The sequence below is a fragment of the Pipra filicauda genome, unplaced genomic scaffold, assembly GCF_003945595.2.
Source record: "Pipra filicauda isolate LSUMZ 115617 unplaced genomic scaffold, ASM394559v2 scaffold82_size2718185_pilon, whole genome shotgun sequence".
Lineage (NCBI taxonomy): Eukaryota > Metazoa > Chordata > Aves > Passeriformes > Pipridae > Pipra > Pipra filicauda.
The window spans coordinates 1382867-1398921 of NW_024105009.1; positions in this window are offsets into that span (position 1 = coordinate 1382867).

The window sequence follows — 16055 nt, forward strand, 5'->3', positions numbered from 1 at the left end:
GCCTGTTTTGTTCATATGATACTCTCTGCTCACTAACCGTGCTGTGGGAATGCCACTGTTCTTACTTCTTAAACAAACCAAGCTCTGGCAGGCAAGCAGAATTCCAGGGAGGGGAAGAGAACTATGGCCCTGGCGCTCCTTTTGCTCATGGCAGAGCTCAAAGTGTGTGTGACAAGTGAGAGTTTAGGATTGTTCCTCTGGTGGAAGAAACAAGTATTTCTCATCCCTCCAGGCATTTTCCTGGCATTAGTCAGACCACGACCCCAAGGTTTCTTTGGTTTTTCTGGTAGGAGCTCTCAGACTCCAGTGTCCTAGTTCTGAATACCACAATTCAGTTTGGCTCACGTTTCTAGAGGCCTTGACCTGGCATTGCCATGTGGTCAATTTATTACAGGAAAAAAATCCCCAAATGATGAGATATTGAAACATAAATGTCTCATCACCTTAATGTTCCTGAATTAGAAAAAAAACCACCTGGAATGTGATAGCAGTCAGAAGATCAGTTTCATTTAATTCAGAGTATTGGGAACTTCTTGCTGTCTGAGGGCTTAACATATTTTGGGGAACAAGGCACAGGCACAATATTTGTTCAGTTAAATGCATGTTTAGAAAGCTTATTTGGAAGTGTGTTATTTAAGGTATTTTATTAAAGGGTTCTGGATTTGCTGTTGTTTCCTTGGTGATCATCGAAGGCTGAGTAGAAAAGTGCACAAAGCAGTTTGTGCCATGCCATAATATCTTTTCATGCCTTCTCCAATCCACGGGGAAAACCTAGAAATGTTCTTCCTGATAGGAAACAGGGAGGTGAAACAGCATTATAATCTAAGGGATGTGAACTGTAGTGACCAGAAGCACTCCATTACTTAAGGGCATATAAAAACACCTGGGAGAGTCCAATAGACTGGAGGAGCCTTCCATGTCTGAGAGCATGCACTGCACTAGACTGTGCTGTGGTGGGATGTGTGGGCTGCTCAGCCTGTCAGATAAATACTCCTGTACCTGCCATGATGTCAGCAAATGGAAAGCTTCCTTACTGCAGAAAAGGAAACTTGTTTGATGGCTGGAACCTCGAGCCAGAGTCTTGGCCCATATTGACATCAGAAAATACTGGTCGTCGTTCTCTTTGGGATCCTGGAGTTGTTCTTATCTTGCCAAGGGCCCTAGAAACTCATTTTTCCTCTCTCCCATTAGGAGATTGGGACCCTCTCCTGCTACCTCCATGGCAAGTGTCAGGCAGGGAAGCCTGTCTTGGGAGGCAGTTCTGCCTCTTGGGAATGGGGGAGCATGGGATTCCAGACACTGGGATGGGCAGATGAGTCGAATGGTGGTGTGGGAGTTAAAAACAGGGCATCATGTAGGACAGGCTGAATGAGCCAGCCTATGAAATGTGTGTTCCTAAATGTGATTAGAATTACCTTGAAATTGGATACCAGTGGGCACGGATCACCTTTTTAAATATTGATTTATGTTGTGTCTGTCTCAGCACAGCATTAAATAGCTGTTTGAAATGGATCAGTCTAAACAACGGCTGCTCAGCTTTAGAGGAATTGAAAAGTCGCTGAGCACAGATCCATTTGTAATCTCTGTAGTACTGCCTGAAAAAGAAACAGCCCTACTCAGTTGCTTTATTAATTATATAAACGAGCAAGATCAGAGCTGCTGATAATTAAACAGGTTTTATGGCTTGTTGTGGTGCCATCTCGTGGTTCTTGAGTAAAAGTTCCCACTTTGCTGAAAGTCACTTGCCGGCTAAAGCAGGTTTTACAGCATTGCGGCAAGAAAAACCAAAATGCAAGGATTTGGAACTGAAACAGCAATTTGAGCCTCCTGGCTATTGGCCAGATTCCTGCCATGCTCAGTCCTTTCCAGCTCTAGTAAAGCCTTTGGGCAAAAAGAAGTTTCCGAAATCTCGCTGCAAGAGTGGTGATAATACAGCAGTCTTGAAATGCAATTGTATTGATTGTGTTGGGCCATTTTGCTTGTCCCCTCCATGAGAGGCATGGAGAACTGGGCTCAAGAAAACATGCCTTCTCTCTCCTTTCTTTGTAAACCCTGGAACGTTAAGCATAATCATTCCAGAGAATTGCTCTGACAGTGGATAGGGAGAGTGCAGTCCTTCTGCTTCTGATGTGCCTTGTTTGGGATAGGGAAAGAAGATTTACAGAAAAGTATATATAGCAGTCCTCTCCAGCTCATTTCCACCTGCTCTTACAGAGCTTGTACACTGAGGGGCATTCCTCCTAACTTCAAGAGGTCTTTCTATGTCCCTGCTCATCTTACTATCCTCTCAGCCTTGAAAAAGAATAACGTTTGTTCCAGCTGGTACTCCTTGTGTTCCAATGTAATGCTTTCAGCAGATTGCTAATGGAAGTCTGCTTTTTAGTAGGCTTTATTTTTGCTTTCAATCCCCCAAAACTAGGAAACTTTCAGTTGTGTTACAATGGTTGTTTTACAGCCTCCTGTTTCATTGGTGTTGTCCACTATTTGCCATTCTGTTTTGCTACAACGTTTTATCACTTTTTATTGCATCCAGAAGATTAGCAAGCATTTTCAGAAAAATGTTTGTCATATGTCTCTTCTTGAATTCTAATTTCTATTTGAATGACTTTTACATAATGATACTCCTGGAGGAAACTGTCAATATATCCATCTCTCTGGTAAAATTTCTGAGTGTCTGTAACACTATGAAATCTCACATTTGCTGGCCACATGTGATTTAGTAGCTCCAAAGAGAGGTTTTTGCTTCACATCTCAGTTTCCATAGGCAGGGGACATAAAGTCTTCAGAAGAGAGCTGGTAAGCAAGGGAGTGTAAGGAAAAAAATTACTTCTGCTGTAGAAAACATCCTTTCCTAAATAACCTGGAAAGGCTGTTATGTGATAGTGCCACAGATGCAGACCTGGAAGAAGAGCTGGGAGCGGGTGTGTCCATTGCAGCCCATGGAATCCTGCTGTGCTCATGGCAGACTTGTAAAATGCTTGAGGCAGATCTTTCAGTGTCTTGAAGACTCGAATCTGCACAGAGGTCTGGGTGCAGGAAAGGTGAAGGGGTTGGATCTCAGGCCTTGGGTATCAATCTGTTTGGACTGGAAAACGCCGAAGGCTTGGTAGGTGCTTTTGGAATCGGCCGAGAGAAGTTCCATCCTACGTCCACAACCATTCTCCCATTCTAGACAACCTTTTTATGGCTTTGGATGAGGTCACAGGGACCTCTACGAGCAGAGCAAAGCTGCCAAGGAAATCAACTGATAGTCACCTCCTGCAGCCTGTGAGAGAAGAAGGTTTTTCATGAATTCCTGGGCTGGTGAACTGAAGAGACCACGACTCATTAGCCAGCGCTGGCTAATGCAAAGCGAGTTCAGAGAAAGGCTGGTTGCCACAATGAGGGGGCTAGTCATTACCTTCAGTGCTATTTAAAGGATTCTAAGCAGTATTTAAGCCACTGTATTCGAATGGCTTAAAATGCAGATATTTTAAGACTGTAGAGCTGTTCTGCATGTTCTCATATGTATTTTTGCCTTTTTACACTTGATAATGCATTTCAGGGTTGCCCCATAGAGCATCGTGTGTGCTAGAGACAATCCAGTGTTTGAGACCTATAAGCTCTGGAAAAAATGTCAGCATTCTGTATTCTTAATTTCTGTTCCTGACTACCAATGTCATCACCTGCTCCTGGATACTGGAGATTATTATAAGACTTGAGTGACCTATTTAGCTGTTCTGAATTTTGAATGATGATTTCCCCCCCCCCTCCTTTATCTGCTGAATTTCTTCCCTCCTATCCCGTTTTAGCATAAAACAGAAATTGTGAAAGATTATTACACAGTTTTGTAAGACATTGATCCCTGAATAATCTGCTGAAGCCTTTATAAGTAAACTGAAGTCAAAGCTATCATGGCTACTGAAAGACTGGGGAAAGGAGGAGTCCTTGCTTTTCAGCCTTAGAAATAGTGTCTACCAGATATTCTCAAGTCCCAATCCATGGGGATGGAAACGAGCTTTGGAAAGAAATTGTGCATTCCCGAAAAGCAGCAGTGGAGACTCAGAATTTCAAAGGCTTGTATGAACTTTGACGTGCAAATGGCACGATATGCCTGTTTTCCAGTGTGCATATGAAGGTCAGAATTTCAATATCAATGCATAACTCCCACCCCACACTGAGACCAGGTTAAATTTTTGGAAGTCTGGCCTTCATGTGGTGTTCAAGGATCCCTCTGCAACACTTTATTTTGAAAAGTGCAACTTTTAAAATTAACATGCAAATTGTATATGCAATTGTAATGTTTATGCAAATCGTAATATTTATGATGTATAGAGACTATAGTTTGAGACTAGTACAATGTTGTAAAACTGCCCCTGATACTCAGCCTATCCAGATCTGAGATAAGAGTCATCTTCCAGGAATTAAATCTAGAAGAAATAATGGATGCTATTTCCTGAAAACATAAAGAACTCTTTTTTTGTTAATGGTGACAAAAAAGAATGTTCAACTGTTTGAGTCTGGATCCCTTCCAGTTAAACAAAGGACATGAATTTTCTTAATTAGAGAGTAATTGGATTCTGCTTCTCAAGCAAATTACCGACTTTATATCATAATGAAATAAATTATGTGAGAAAAATGGCTGCAAGCTTTAGGTGAAAAAGTTTATTACATCCATTGCTCTTGCAATGAACTGTAGTAAACTACAACTAAATGGAGTTACTGTCATTAAATCAAATCTATGCCTTTTTACATATTTCTTTCTGTATTTATCTATATCTATATGTGTGTGAGGGAAAATGGAAATCTTTCCTGTGCTTCAGAAACTTTTCCCATAAGCTTGCCATGTTTCTGTGCATCTCAGCAAAGTTAAGAATGATCTCTCAGCTAACAAAGCAATACCTCAACAATTAACTGAAAAAATCTCCCATTTCCGTAAATGGCAACTTTAATACAACTATCTTAGGGGGAAAAAAAGCTTTATGATAGAACTTCCAAACATACCTTTAGAGTGGTCATGCTCAACAGGCTTCACTCTGTTACAGTAGAAAAACAGGCATGTGAAATTACTGCTAACAAGGATCCTGTACTTGGTCTACTAAAACTGGAGTGATATATAAGGAGGGGAGAATACTGTACATGACATACCTACTAAAGAAACCAACCCCAAAACAAAGCCTAAAAGCACAACTGTTCCCATGAGTCTGAATTGATGGTATGCAAGGATTGTGAGCTTATCAACCAAAAAGGTAAATAAAACCATAAGGGATATAATAAAGGAACAACACCAAGCTGATTTAGACAGGTTGTGGTAGATCAGCCTGATAACCTTGTTCACCTTGACTCTCATAAGCAATGAGATTACAGCACATCTTGCTTATCAGGTCTTCAGGAATGTGTTTGGTGTTGTGTCATGTGAAGTGTTGTTCGTCTGGAAAAGGTGGCACGTAGCAATGTAGCAGGTAAATTGTGAAGTGAGGAAAAATTCAGTGCCATGATGAAAATTCTAATGATATCAGATCTAGTGGTCTGAAGGAGACACTCCAAAATAGTGTGAGCATCAGTCTTATGCATCTATTTTCATTTTCACCCTGTTGTAAATGGTGGGTAAATGCACTGATGTTTTAAATGTGGAAAACATAATTTCATTCAAAGATGGGGTGATACCAGCTAAGTGAATTTGAAGTGTCCTGATAGAAACAGGACAAAATTGCAAGGTCATGTGGTTAGGGGGCTAATTGCAAAAATTTCTGCTATCACTGAGTAAGAAGCAACACTTGAGTATATTAATCAGCTGCAAGATAATTATGTTTCAGCAATGCTATGGCAGAGAAAATGGTAAACATGATGCTCAGGTAATTAGTAATGCTTTTGTTGCTGATAAGACCTCCTCAGGTGGAGACTGTGTGTTTAGTACAGGTCAGCTGAATCAGATGAAGGGAAACTGGAGCAATGCCCAGGTGAGCATGGGAAATGGAGAACTTAGCCTGGAGTTCACTGGCATGGGCAGGGTGATATGCTCACAGAGATCAGGGCTGTAGGGCAAGAACTGGCTTGTGCATTGCTGGTCTTGAACACTGTATAATGTGATAGTTTAGACACTTGGCCAAGAAAACTGCTAAGGTTGAAAGAGATGCACCTTCTCTCTACAAATGTGGTGGAAAGCACATATTAGGATGGCTAAATGCTTGAATTAAGCTCTAAACCTGCTAATGAGTGAATTTAACCTGGAAATAACATTGGGCTTTAGGAGGCAGCATGATACATTTGTTAGTTAGGGTGATATTGTACCACCATGTGTCTACTTATTTCTAGGCTTTGGGTCGTGTTCCTCTGTGTGGCTTCCAGACAGTGGGAGGGATAACCTGTGTAGCTGGGAGAGTTTCATAGCAGAGCTCTCTGTCCCTTCAGTCTCATCTCTTTAATTGCAGCTGCAAAATGGCAGAAGAGTGGCAGTCCCCCAATCACACTAATTTTATTATTTCGTAGTTTGTTTTTACTATAATGCTGACAATGAAGTAATTTTCTTTGCCTTAAAGGGAGATTGTGCAGGTTGTTTTTTCTGATGGAATATTTCCTCTGACAAAAACCCAAGTAACTTGTGAATAGCCATCACTTTCCTTTATGTGCAGGAAGACTAATAGTTAAGGAACGCTGTAGATTTGGTGTTTGTATTTCTTACTATAGTTCAAATGCCTTCCACCTTGTTTGTGGGGATTTTACACATCACAGTCTTTTGATCAGAAATGTAGTTATTGTTTCAGCAATTTCAGTGAATGCACTTTTTTCACTGAGGCTGTGTGCACAAGACTATAAAGACAAGTCTTTCAGTTGTTTCTAGAATATTTTGCTTCTAATGTCCTTCTGATGATCTTCCTGCATACATTTATTGTTTCTGACTTCTAACAGTGATATCTTGTGCTGTTCCCTTGAATTCCCCTGTGCTAAGTCTGCAGACTACTCATCATTTATTTTCCATTGTCTCCAGCCTCCTCATCTTGTCCTTTCATCATAATTGCCACCTAAACTTAGTTCTATTTTGAGATCTTTTTTTTTTTTATTTGGTGTGGGATCTGCCTTCGCTGTCACAGTTTTCATCTGAAGAAATTCTGATAAGCCCTTTAGTGATGAACACATCTGGAAATCGTGTAACACACTTTTTTTTTTTTCTTTCCTTCTAAAACAAGGCATTTGGTTCATGTTGCCTCATATTTATGAGTAAAAAATTGAGACTATGACAGTGAAGGTAACACGTCTTTCATATCAGAAAGGCATTTTCCCTGTTGGAGATACATTGGGTTCTCCTATTAAAATTTGTTTTGAGCATACAGAGGGCATGGTATGAATTTAGCTCAGACTTATCTTGTTAGCAGTGACTTGCTCCTCTTTCAATTACAGAGCTAAAATTGCACTTGTTGCTGTCCTGATCTATGTACAACTCTGATACCCTGTGAAACCTGCTTTGGCTCAGAGGAAAAATTGGTAATTAGTCTTTCTACAAGTTCTTCATGGTAAATTGTGCATATTTCAGTCTCATTGCAGCAGTATTTTTCTCTAGCACAAGAATGTCTTTGTGGCTGTGGGTAGTGTACAGCTTGTACTCTTACGATAACCGGTAGTAATCCACCAGGGTTTCTCTTCAACCGAGAAGGCTGGAATTCAAAGGACTGCAAGGGCACAAAACAATTTAGCAAGCTTGGAGGCAACAATGTTATTTTCTCACTTTTTTTTCTTAATTGCTTGATCTGAAGGTTTCTCAGCCTCCATACTTCCTAAGCTTTGGAGTGATGTGGTAGCCAGCATGCCTGTGTTGATGTAGGGGATTGCTGACTGCCAGCAGCTGAACATTTATTTGGTCCTGAGAGTCTGACCTTGATTTTTGTGCTCACTTAAGGGTGAAAAGAAGAATGGGCTTTATGTTTGTGGTGGTTCTTAGCAAGCAACTTTGGTTTCCAGAACTTCTATGTCCCTACTTGAATTTAGACTTTACCATCATTTGCCAGGGAATGTTTAACCATGTTCTTAGGGAGAAGCAAAGAAAAAAGCCACAAGGGTTTTGCTCTGTTTTGAATCTTTCTTTATGGCATTTTTTAAGATTACTGAAAAAATTATTTAGGCCTCACTGGCTAAAAAGACTGAAAAGGCAGAGTTGTGTCATAGTTACAGCTGATTTTCTTTACGAACAAATCTTATTTCAGAATAACTGAAAACCTGAATAAAATTTGGATGGATTGTGGGTCTATTTTTCACACCTAAAAATATCATCCATGGCTCAAGAATGAAAACTATTGAATCCATTCCTCCTCTAATTGTGGTTTAGTGTAAAGCTGATGGAAAGCTGGATGCTTTTAATTCAAAATTCTCAAAAGCTGAAGGGAAGTCCTATTTTGTGAACAAAAAAAAGTGGAGCTTCTGAAAGGTCTTTCCCATCCAAGTGCCATAAGGTTACTAGTGTAAACTAGGTGACATGATTATGTTTGGGGGGGTTTTTGTTCGTTTGTTCTGTTCTAATTGCTGTTGGGTTTCTGGGAGTTCCCAGTGTATTGTTTGTAATTCGATGTACTCCCAAAAGGGAAAACACTAGAACACTGAGAATTTTTTTAGAGACCGGAACGGGAAAGGATTCATTTCCCTGAAGAGCTTTACAGTTCCCATTATTCTCAAAGAGTTGTGTGTTCTTGAATTTGTAAATGGTGTTCTTGCTCCTCTGCTGGCTCACATCTTATTATCTCGCAGAGCCTACAGAGACATATCAAAATGATCCATTGTCCTTCCCTTACCAAGGGTAAAATTCACCAGTTTCACAGGAGTTGGGCTGCTTTGGGCTGTGGTACCTGAGAAAAGAGTTGAAAGAATATGGGGTGATAAACCAAAACATGCTGTTCCTTAAGCCTCTGCCTATTCATGTTTGATGTTAACAAAGTAGTTTGATTTTCATTATAGTGGGCAAATGTAAAGGAAGATGCATGAAATGGAAATAACCTACAGTTGTAGAATCTAATTCTAATTTAGAAAGATTTTCCTTTTTCTTCTTTATTAACGCAATGTATTTTCCTTGTCTTCCTCAAAACAGCCTTAAACTTCACAGTCTATCCTAAAACATCACTAAAAATGCAGGTTACACATGATTTATGGTTTTGATGTGATAATAAGTTATCAAGTGTTGATAAGGGCCATTTGAAACTGCTGCTGCAACCTCTTAATTATTTAATGGCTGCTAAAGAACCAGGCCTTTATCAGAGCTCTGACATTTAAAAAAAATTCATTCAGTTTTACCTGCAGGCTCAGGGATGCTTTTCACTCATTAAAACAAGTAGAAAATATTAATGGAGGAAGAATTAATAAACCCAAAGAAATTGGCCAGGGGAATGTGAATGCACTGAATTTCGAGGCATGGAAATATTAAAACAGCAGCCCAGTATCTGGTGATGGCAAAGCTCAGATCTGCCTCTCAGATGCTCTGCTGCTCCAGGACCAGCAATGCTCCTGAGATGTTCTTTACAACATAATGGAGAAAGGAATGTTCCCAGAATGGATGCTGTGAGATGAACCCTCTCCAATAGCTGACTGAGAATGTTTGTGACAGTTCCTCTCAGAAACCCATCTCCCTACTATCTGTCATATAGTTTCTGTCTTTTTGTCTTAATTGCAGGGACAGTATTTAAGACAAGGCTTTGCCAGGGTCCTCATTTTTGTCAAGGTTTAAAGATGTGTTCCCTTTCTTCACAGCTACTGGTGTTGTAATGTAAGTAGGAATGGTGATACCAGGTAGGGGAATGTGTAACAAGAAAGCTCTTTAGTCTTTAGTTGTGATCTGCCACTCAGACTAAATAACAATATTTTATTGTACTTATATTAATATTTATAATATAGTCTATTATATGTTATAAAATATATGTTATAAATATTTCTATTATATATATTATAATAATATTATTATTATTTTGCTGTTCCTCCCCATCTTTTGGGGTTTTTTTGTATCTTGAAAAATTATTTCTAAAATATAAATATGATTGTACAAAATATTTAGAAGTATCAGTGGATAAGAATGTAAAATTTCAGGCAGTGTAATTTCCCCTTTTTATAGGCATCGACAGTTATTCTGTTTGCAGTCTGAGCAAATACAAATTTTGCATCCATTAGCAGACAAAAAAGAATGTCAACACCTGAGAAGTTACCAGGAAAATGGAGCCAGGATCTTAACTGAGGTGCATAGTGGTGGTAGAAGGAGACAGTGCTCATAGGTGGAAACAGGAGTGGCTTGGATTAGGTATATGGAAAAAAACCCAGGGATAATTAATCATTGGAACAGGTTTGCCAGGGAGGTTGTGGAGTTTTGGAGATTTCCAAGCCCCATCTGGAGATTTTCAAGCCCCAGGCAATCTGGCCTGGTCTCACTCAGCTTTGAGAAGGAGGCTGGACTACATCAACTCTTCAGATTCCATCCAGCCTAATGATTCTATGACTGATAAAACCTCCCGTGTTACTTAATGACTTCTCATGTTAGTATATTCTGCAAGGACTACATTAAATATTGAGGAATCAAAATGATTGATTGAATTAATTGTAAGGTGGGAGTGAAATTTTCACTAAACCAGGTTTAACCTGGTTCTCCTCCAAGTTGCAGAATATAATGTCAGATCAAACCTTGCAAGTACAGAACACGGCTCTATATGGGTGTAAAATAATTTGGTTTAGAAAAAAAAAATCAAATTTTTATTTTTTAAGGTTTTCAGCCTGCATGTCTGATCTAATAGTTTTGAAGAATGAGACTTTTTTATTTTTTCCATTAGTAGGACAAAGAATAAAATCGATTCTCTTTCTGTGAGTCCACTTTTCCTAGTGAATTTTCCAGGGAAAATCAGGATGAGTACCTGGCTGAATTTCATTGTGGGTAACAAAACAGTAGAGGTGCATTTCTTTCAATTTTCAAATGTGCTATATTCAGTCATAGCTCCCAGAATGAGTCTTTCTGATTGATTTTGAGACAGTTTATTCCAGTGAATTGCATCCCCTGTTTCAGTGAGTTCTGTTATGCCTCGAGTCAAAGAGAAGGCCTTTCAGACAGCTCAGTGGAGTCTCTGACAGTGATCTAGAAAAGGCAATCAATGGTTGCCTTTGAGGGGTATTATTTCCCTCATAATAGAGTCATATTTGACTACTGCTGAAAAGGCATGGCTATTTAAGGGTAATTCTGTGTAATTCACTGTAATGAGCATTTCCTTTCCTTTGCTCACTCCTTGCTACAAGGTGAGGACCTCAACCTGGGTTTGTTAAATTATTATTTGAGCCAAGATTCACTCCAATCCTTCAGCCTTCACTGCTGTGTTAGATACCTATCTAGATGTTACCATAACGTGTCCAAGAATCTTGTTTAGCCGTTAACTATGATTGCATTGTACGAGGCAAAAATTAACTTTGGGACCTTCCATTTCCAAATTTTGCTCAGGAAAATTGAACACATTGTCTTTCACATAATATAATCCATATACCTAAAGTGTTTTGTGACTCTGAGGTTTTAGTTCAGAATTATACTCAGAGAGTTCTTCACCGACATCCAAAAATAGCAATAAATTACAAGAATATTGAGATCTGTTTTTGTTATCAGTGGTCAGAAAAAGATGGATTTTTACCTCTGTGACTAAAATGAACAGCATTATATGTGAAAAGCAGTCTATTCTCATGTTGACAAAGCCTCCCACAGCTAAAGAAATTGTGCCTAACGTGACTGCTGAATGTCAGATCCATTAGGGCATAATCTTTGATCATCTGATTTCTTATTTTGCATTGTTAATAGTCCACTGGTTCTATATCATCTGTACCACTTGTGAAACTTTAGACCATGATTTTACACAGTGTAAGAGTTTGGGGTTTTTTTTTATAGTCATAGTAAGAAGAAATGATTAGACTTGACCTATATATCTGTCTAATATTGAGTGCAGATTATTCTTGGGAAACTCTCAGCCTCAAAGGCCATTTTTTTGGTGCTTATTCTTTAGAAGAAAAGATTAAATGTGTTCTGTTTGCTATTGCTTTCTGCATTGCACTCTCTTGCTCGAGTTTTTTCAGCCGTGACTTCTAATGTTACCAGGTGTTGGAATTTTACAGAAGCATCTGCTGTCAGCACAATGAGAATTTAGGTCTATAGTCACACAGTTCTAGAGCACTCTGACTTGATGTTGTTGGTCTGTAGCTAAAACAACTCCATCAATCAGCACATAATCACAAATAGCTGTGATGGAGTCTAGTGGAACATCAAGGAACAGAATTACTTTCCATAAACTGCAAGTCATAACATGGGCAATATGACACATTTTAATGGAGAATTAGAGCTAGGTAAGAAATAGTTATTTCAGATTATTTTCCAAGGTTTCCAAGGCTTTCTTGCTTAAAAGATGTGATAATGAAAAAAAAAGTGATAAAATAGGCTCTTTTAACAGATTTTCCAATTAATCAGTATAAACAAGGCTAGGTACACAAATATTGAAGACTGGTAGGTGCCCTTATTCAGGTCAGGAATATGAAATACAACATTTTCTCTGTCTAAGTAAGCATTTAATTTAGTATTTGAAAGAATTAAAAGTCAGAGAGTAAAATATGAATGTAAACAAATAGATCTAAGGTCAGGCTTTGCGTGTAAGGTTCTAGATTCTAATCTAACTCACTTCCATGATTAGTGCCCATTAAAACTCAAAAATTCTCCCAAAAGGGGTGTGAGGTTTTGAAAGTTACCACAGTGTAATTAAAAATATTCTAGCATGAATTTTTCCACTATTTCTGTTTAGAAAAAAAAAAAAAAAATTAGTCCAAATATTTAGAAAATAAAATGCTATGGTGGTGTCATAAGACAGCAGGTTGGAGGCCCGAAGCACAGAAGGAATATGGTACAACCCAGACCAATCTTTATTTCGTGAGATATACTTCAACTCTGACTGTGCTGACAATCTCCCTGAGCTTGACTTGTTGCAAAAAAAAAAAATCCTCATTTTTTGTTGACTTGTAGGCATAGTTGAAGGAAAATACAGGGTTAAAAATGTTTGTGGGACTTTGGCCAGTTTTTTAAAAAAGGGGAATTTTGTTTACTTAACACAACGGGACTGCTCACATGAGTGAATCTATTTTTAAGTATCAATTTTTACAATAATCCATCGTTTGAAATCCACAATATCTGAATGGAAGGTCACTGTGAGGTGTATTGTTTTCTTCTCTGATTTATGCATTGATTCTACTTCAGCTCTTCTGTGAAGACATTGAATAGAATGAAACAAGAGATTTCATACTTTAGCCCTAGGAGTCCTTTTTGATGATAGCTGTGGAAATTTAAAATGTTCACTCTGTTTTCCTTAATTTTTTTCTTCATTTTGATTAACATTCTGAACACAAAATCATAAATTTTATCTGAAGTTCAGCTCATCTCTTTGCATGAAGTAAACGATTCTCCAAAGAAAATAGTTCCATCGATTTCCAAGAAATTAATTCTCATTAGTCAAAGAAAGGTTTGTTTTGGTTGGTTTGTTTTTTTTTTTTTTTTGGTTAGATAGAGAAGTCTACATTTGCAAAATCACCTTTCCAGAGTACTAGCAACTTTTTAAAAATTATTTTTGTCCACAGTTAGGGCCCATTCTTAGATAAGCCCTTTGAATTGTGTTTTTATGCACAAACCATAAGTCATAAACAGACTCCTGTTTAACTCTCTGTGGTTATAGTGGTAATATATATGAGTTTAAAGTTCTATTACAGAATGCATTTATATCCTTCTGACAATGATGAAAATTCTCTAGATGATTTTCTTTTAATGGTTATACTATTAATCTTTATAAACTGTGGTAACCTCTGTTAGATGCCTTATTCTGAAACACACAAGAATTCTAAAGAACAAATCTGATTACTTGACCATATAAGATTAAAACATTTCATTTAAAAACAATGCCATCATTTTTCCTCTGAAGGAAATCTTTCCATTACTTCTGATTGTCATTTTTTAGTGATAAATCAATATTTGATGTTAGAAGATTTGAAACCAAGTCCTGTTCTTCAGAGACAGTGCCAAAGTGGAAACATTAGACATATTTACTAATAATTTTTGGTTTACCACAAAAACAATATGAGAGGAAGGGTAGAGAAAGCTTTCATTAATGAACCCCTGAGCTGAATTTATTATGCTGTTACTGAGCATTGTTTTTCGATTGCTGCGTGTTCCACATAGCATTGAATAATTCGGGTATGAGAAAACAGTACTGCAGAACAGTACTGAGGGGGAAGCAGAAAACGAGGCATATCTCAAAAAAAAAAAAAATAAAAAAATCCACCATATTATATAATTTCAAAAGTTCCTGTAAGTAACCAGAGAGTAAATCACAAATTTCGCCAGTTCTATAACTATTGAGCCAAATTATAGTAGCTATGAGGGAAGTAGCAGGATTTTTAAGCTAAGGAAAATCTTAGCTTTGTAAATTTAAATATTTTGTCTGTCACAGCATCTGTATTGGTGAAAAGGAATAATAAGTCAGTTAAATGGTTAAAGCAAGACCTGTAAGTACTTCGGAATTCTGAGTCCACGTCGCTGCTGTTCAGCACAAATGGAATTTGAAAATGCTTGGAGGTTTGCATTTGCAGCATCTGATTCAGAGCCTATGAAATAGATTATCAGGGCTATAAGCTACAAGTTCAGCACTTGCTACTTCTTTTTTATGTTTAGTTCAGGAACAATCTGAGAATAAATCAGACGAATATGGAATGTTTTGTTATGTGGTTGGAGTTCAAACAGGAAGTAGCCTGAGTATAAATGGTTGAATTGAATATGAACAGACACCTCAAAAATCTTTGCAAAATATTTGTTTTTATTAAAGGATTTTTAATTTAAATTAACTGAAATTTATAGAGGTTTGACCAATGCAAAAGGCTTGATTGACAGAACCTAGCTTGAAAATAGATCACCCCATACACAACCTGAAGAATCCAGTGCATTTTGAGAAAAGATTAAGAATGGTATAATTTTTAGATTCTACCAGTTGACTATGTATCATATACTTCCAAGATAGGGAGTCCTTTATCTTTAAAATTACTTTTTTTTTCTCTTAGGTTGTCCTTCACGTTAAATGGAAATATAGGACAAAAATAGTATTACCTTACATAAGAAATTATCCTTATATAGGCAGTAGTGGAGTTTGAGCTATTTAGGCCTTGTGCTGACATTGATTCTTGAGGTAAATTTCATAACATACAAGTCATCTTCTAACTCTGATTAGTTCACAGGTGCCTAAGTATAGGAGAAATCATTTCTATTGTAACTTATTTATGTGAATAAATGCAAATACCTGCAATTACGCACCCCCGTGATGTTGAAACTCAATTTTCTTGAAGATTCGTGCCAGTAAAACTTAACTGCATGAATCTCTTTAGAGAGAAAAACCAAGAAGAATTTGTGCATGTCTCCCCAGAAAACTTCAGTGGATATCACAGTGAATATCCTTGATTCTTTGTTAGTAGCATTTCCTTATAACTTGGTTGGTTTTGTTTGTTTTTTTTTTTTTAAACACGCAGCCACTGTGACAGAAAAAAAGGAAACTGTGGCTCTACATTAATGTGATATATATATATATATATATATATATATATATATTCTGAGCACCTATCAAAATTAACCCCCCCCTAAAAAAATAGTTTTCTGAGCTTAAAGAATATGTGACATCTGAGAGGTGGAGTTTAAAGGATCAAGGTGTAGTCAAACAGAGGTAGCATAAGAGGGACATATTTGATTTATTCATTACTTTGCAATGCAACAATAAAAGCGAAGTAAGCAAGCAATTTTTAAGTAATAAGTAAACAATTTCTATTTTAAAAGAAGATTAAATGCTGTTTTTTATCAAGGATTTGTCCCTGCTACCAACCTCTCTGCTGAAATTTTTAATCTTTTTTACATTGGCTTTGCTGTGTAAACTAATCAGTCTTCAGTTCATCTCAGGAGACAGAGTCAAAAAGCTTGAATTCTGTGCCCATTTTGGATGTGTTGAGCACTAATCTAATTAGTTTTTTGCTTCTGCTTGCTGAGTTTATGCCTTATCAGTGTTATGACC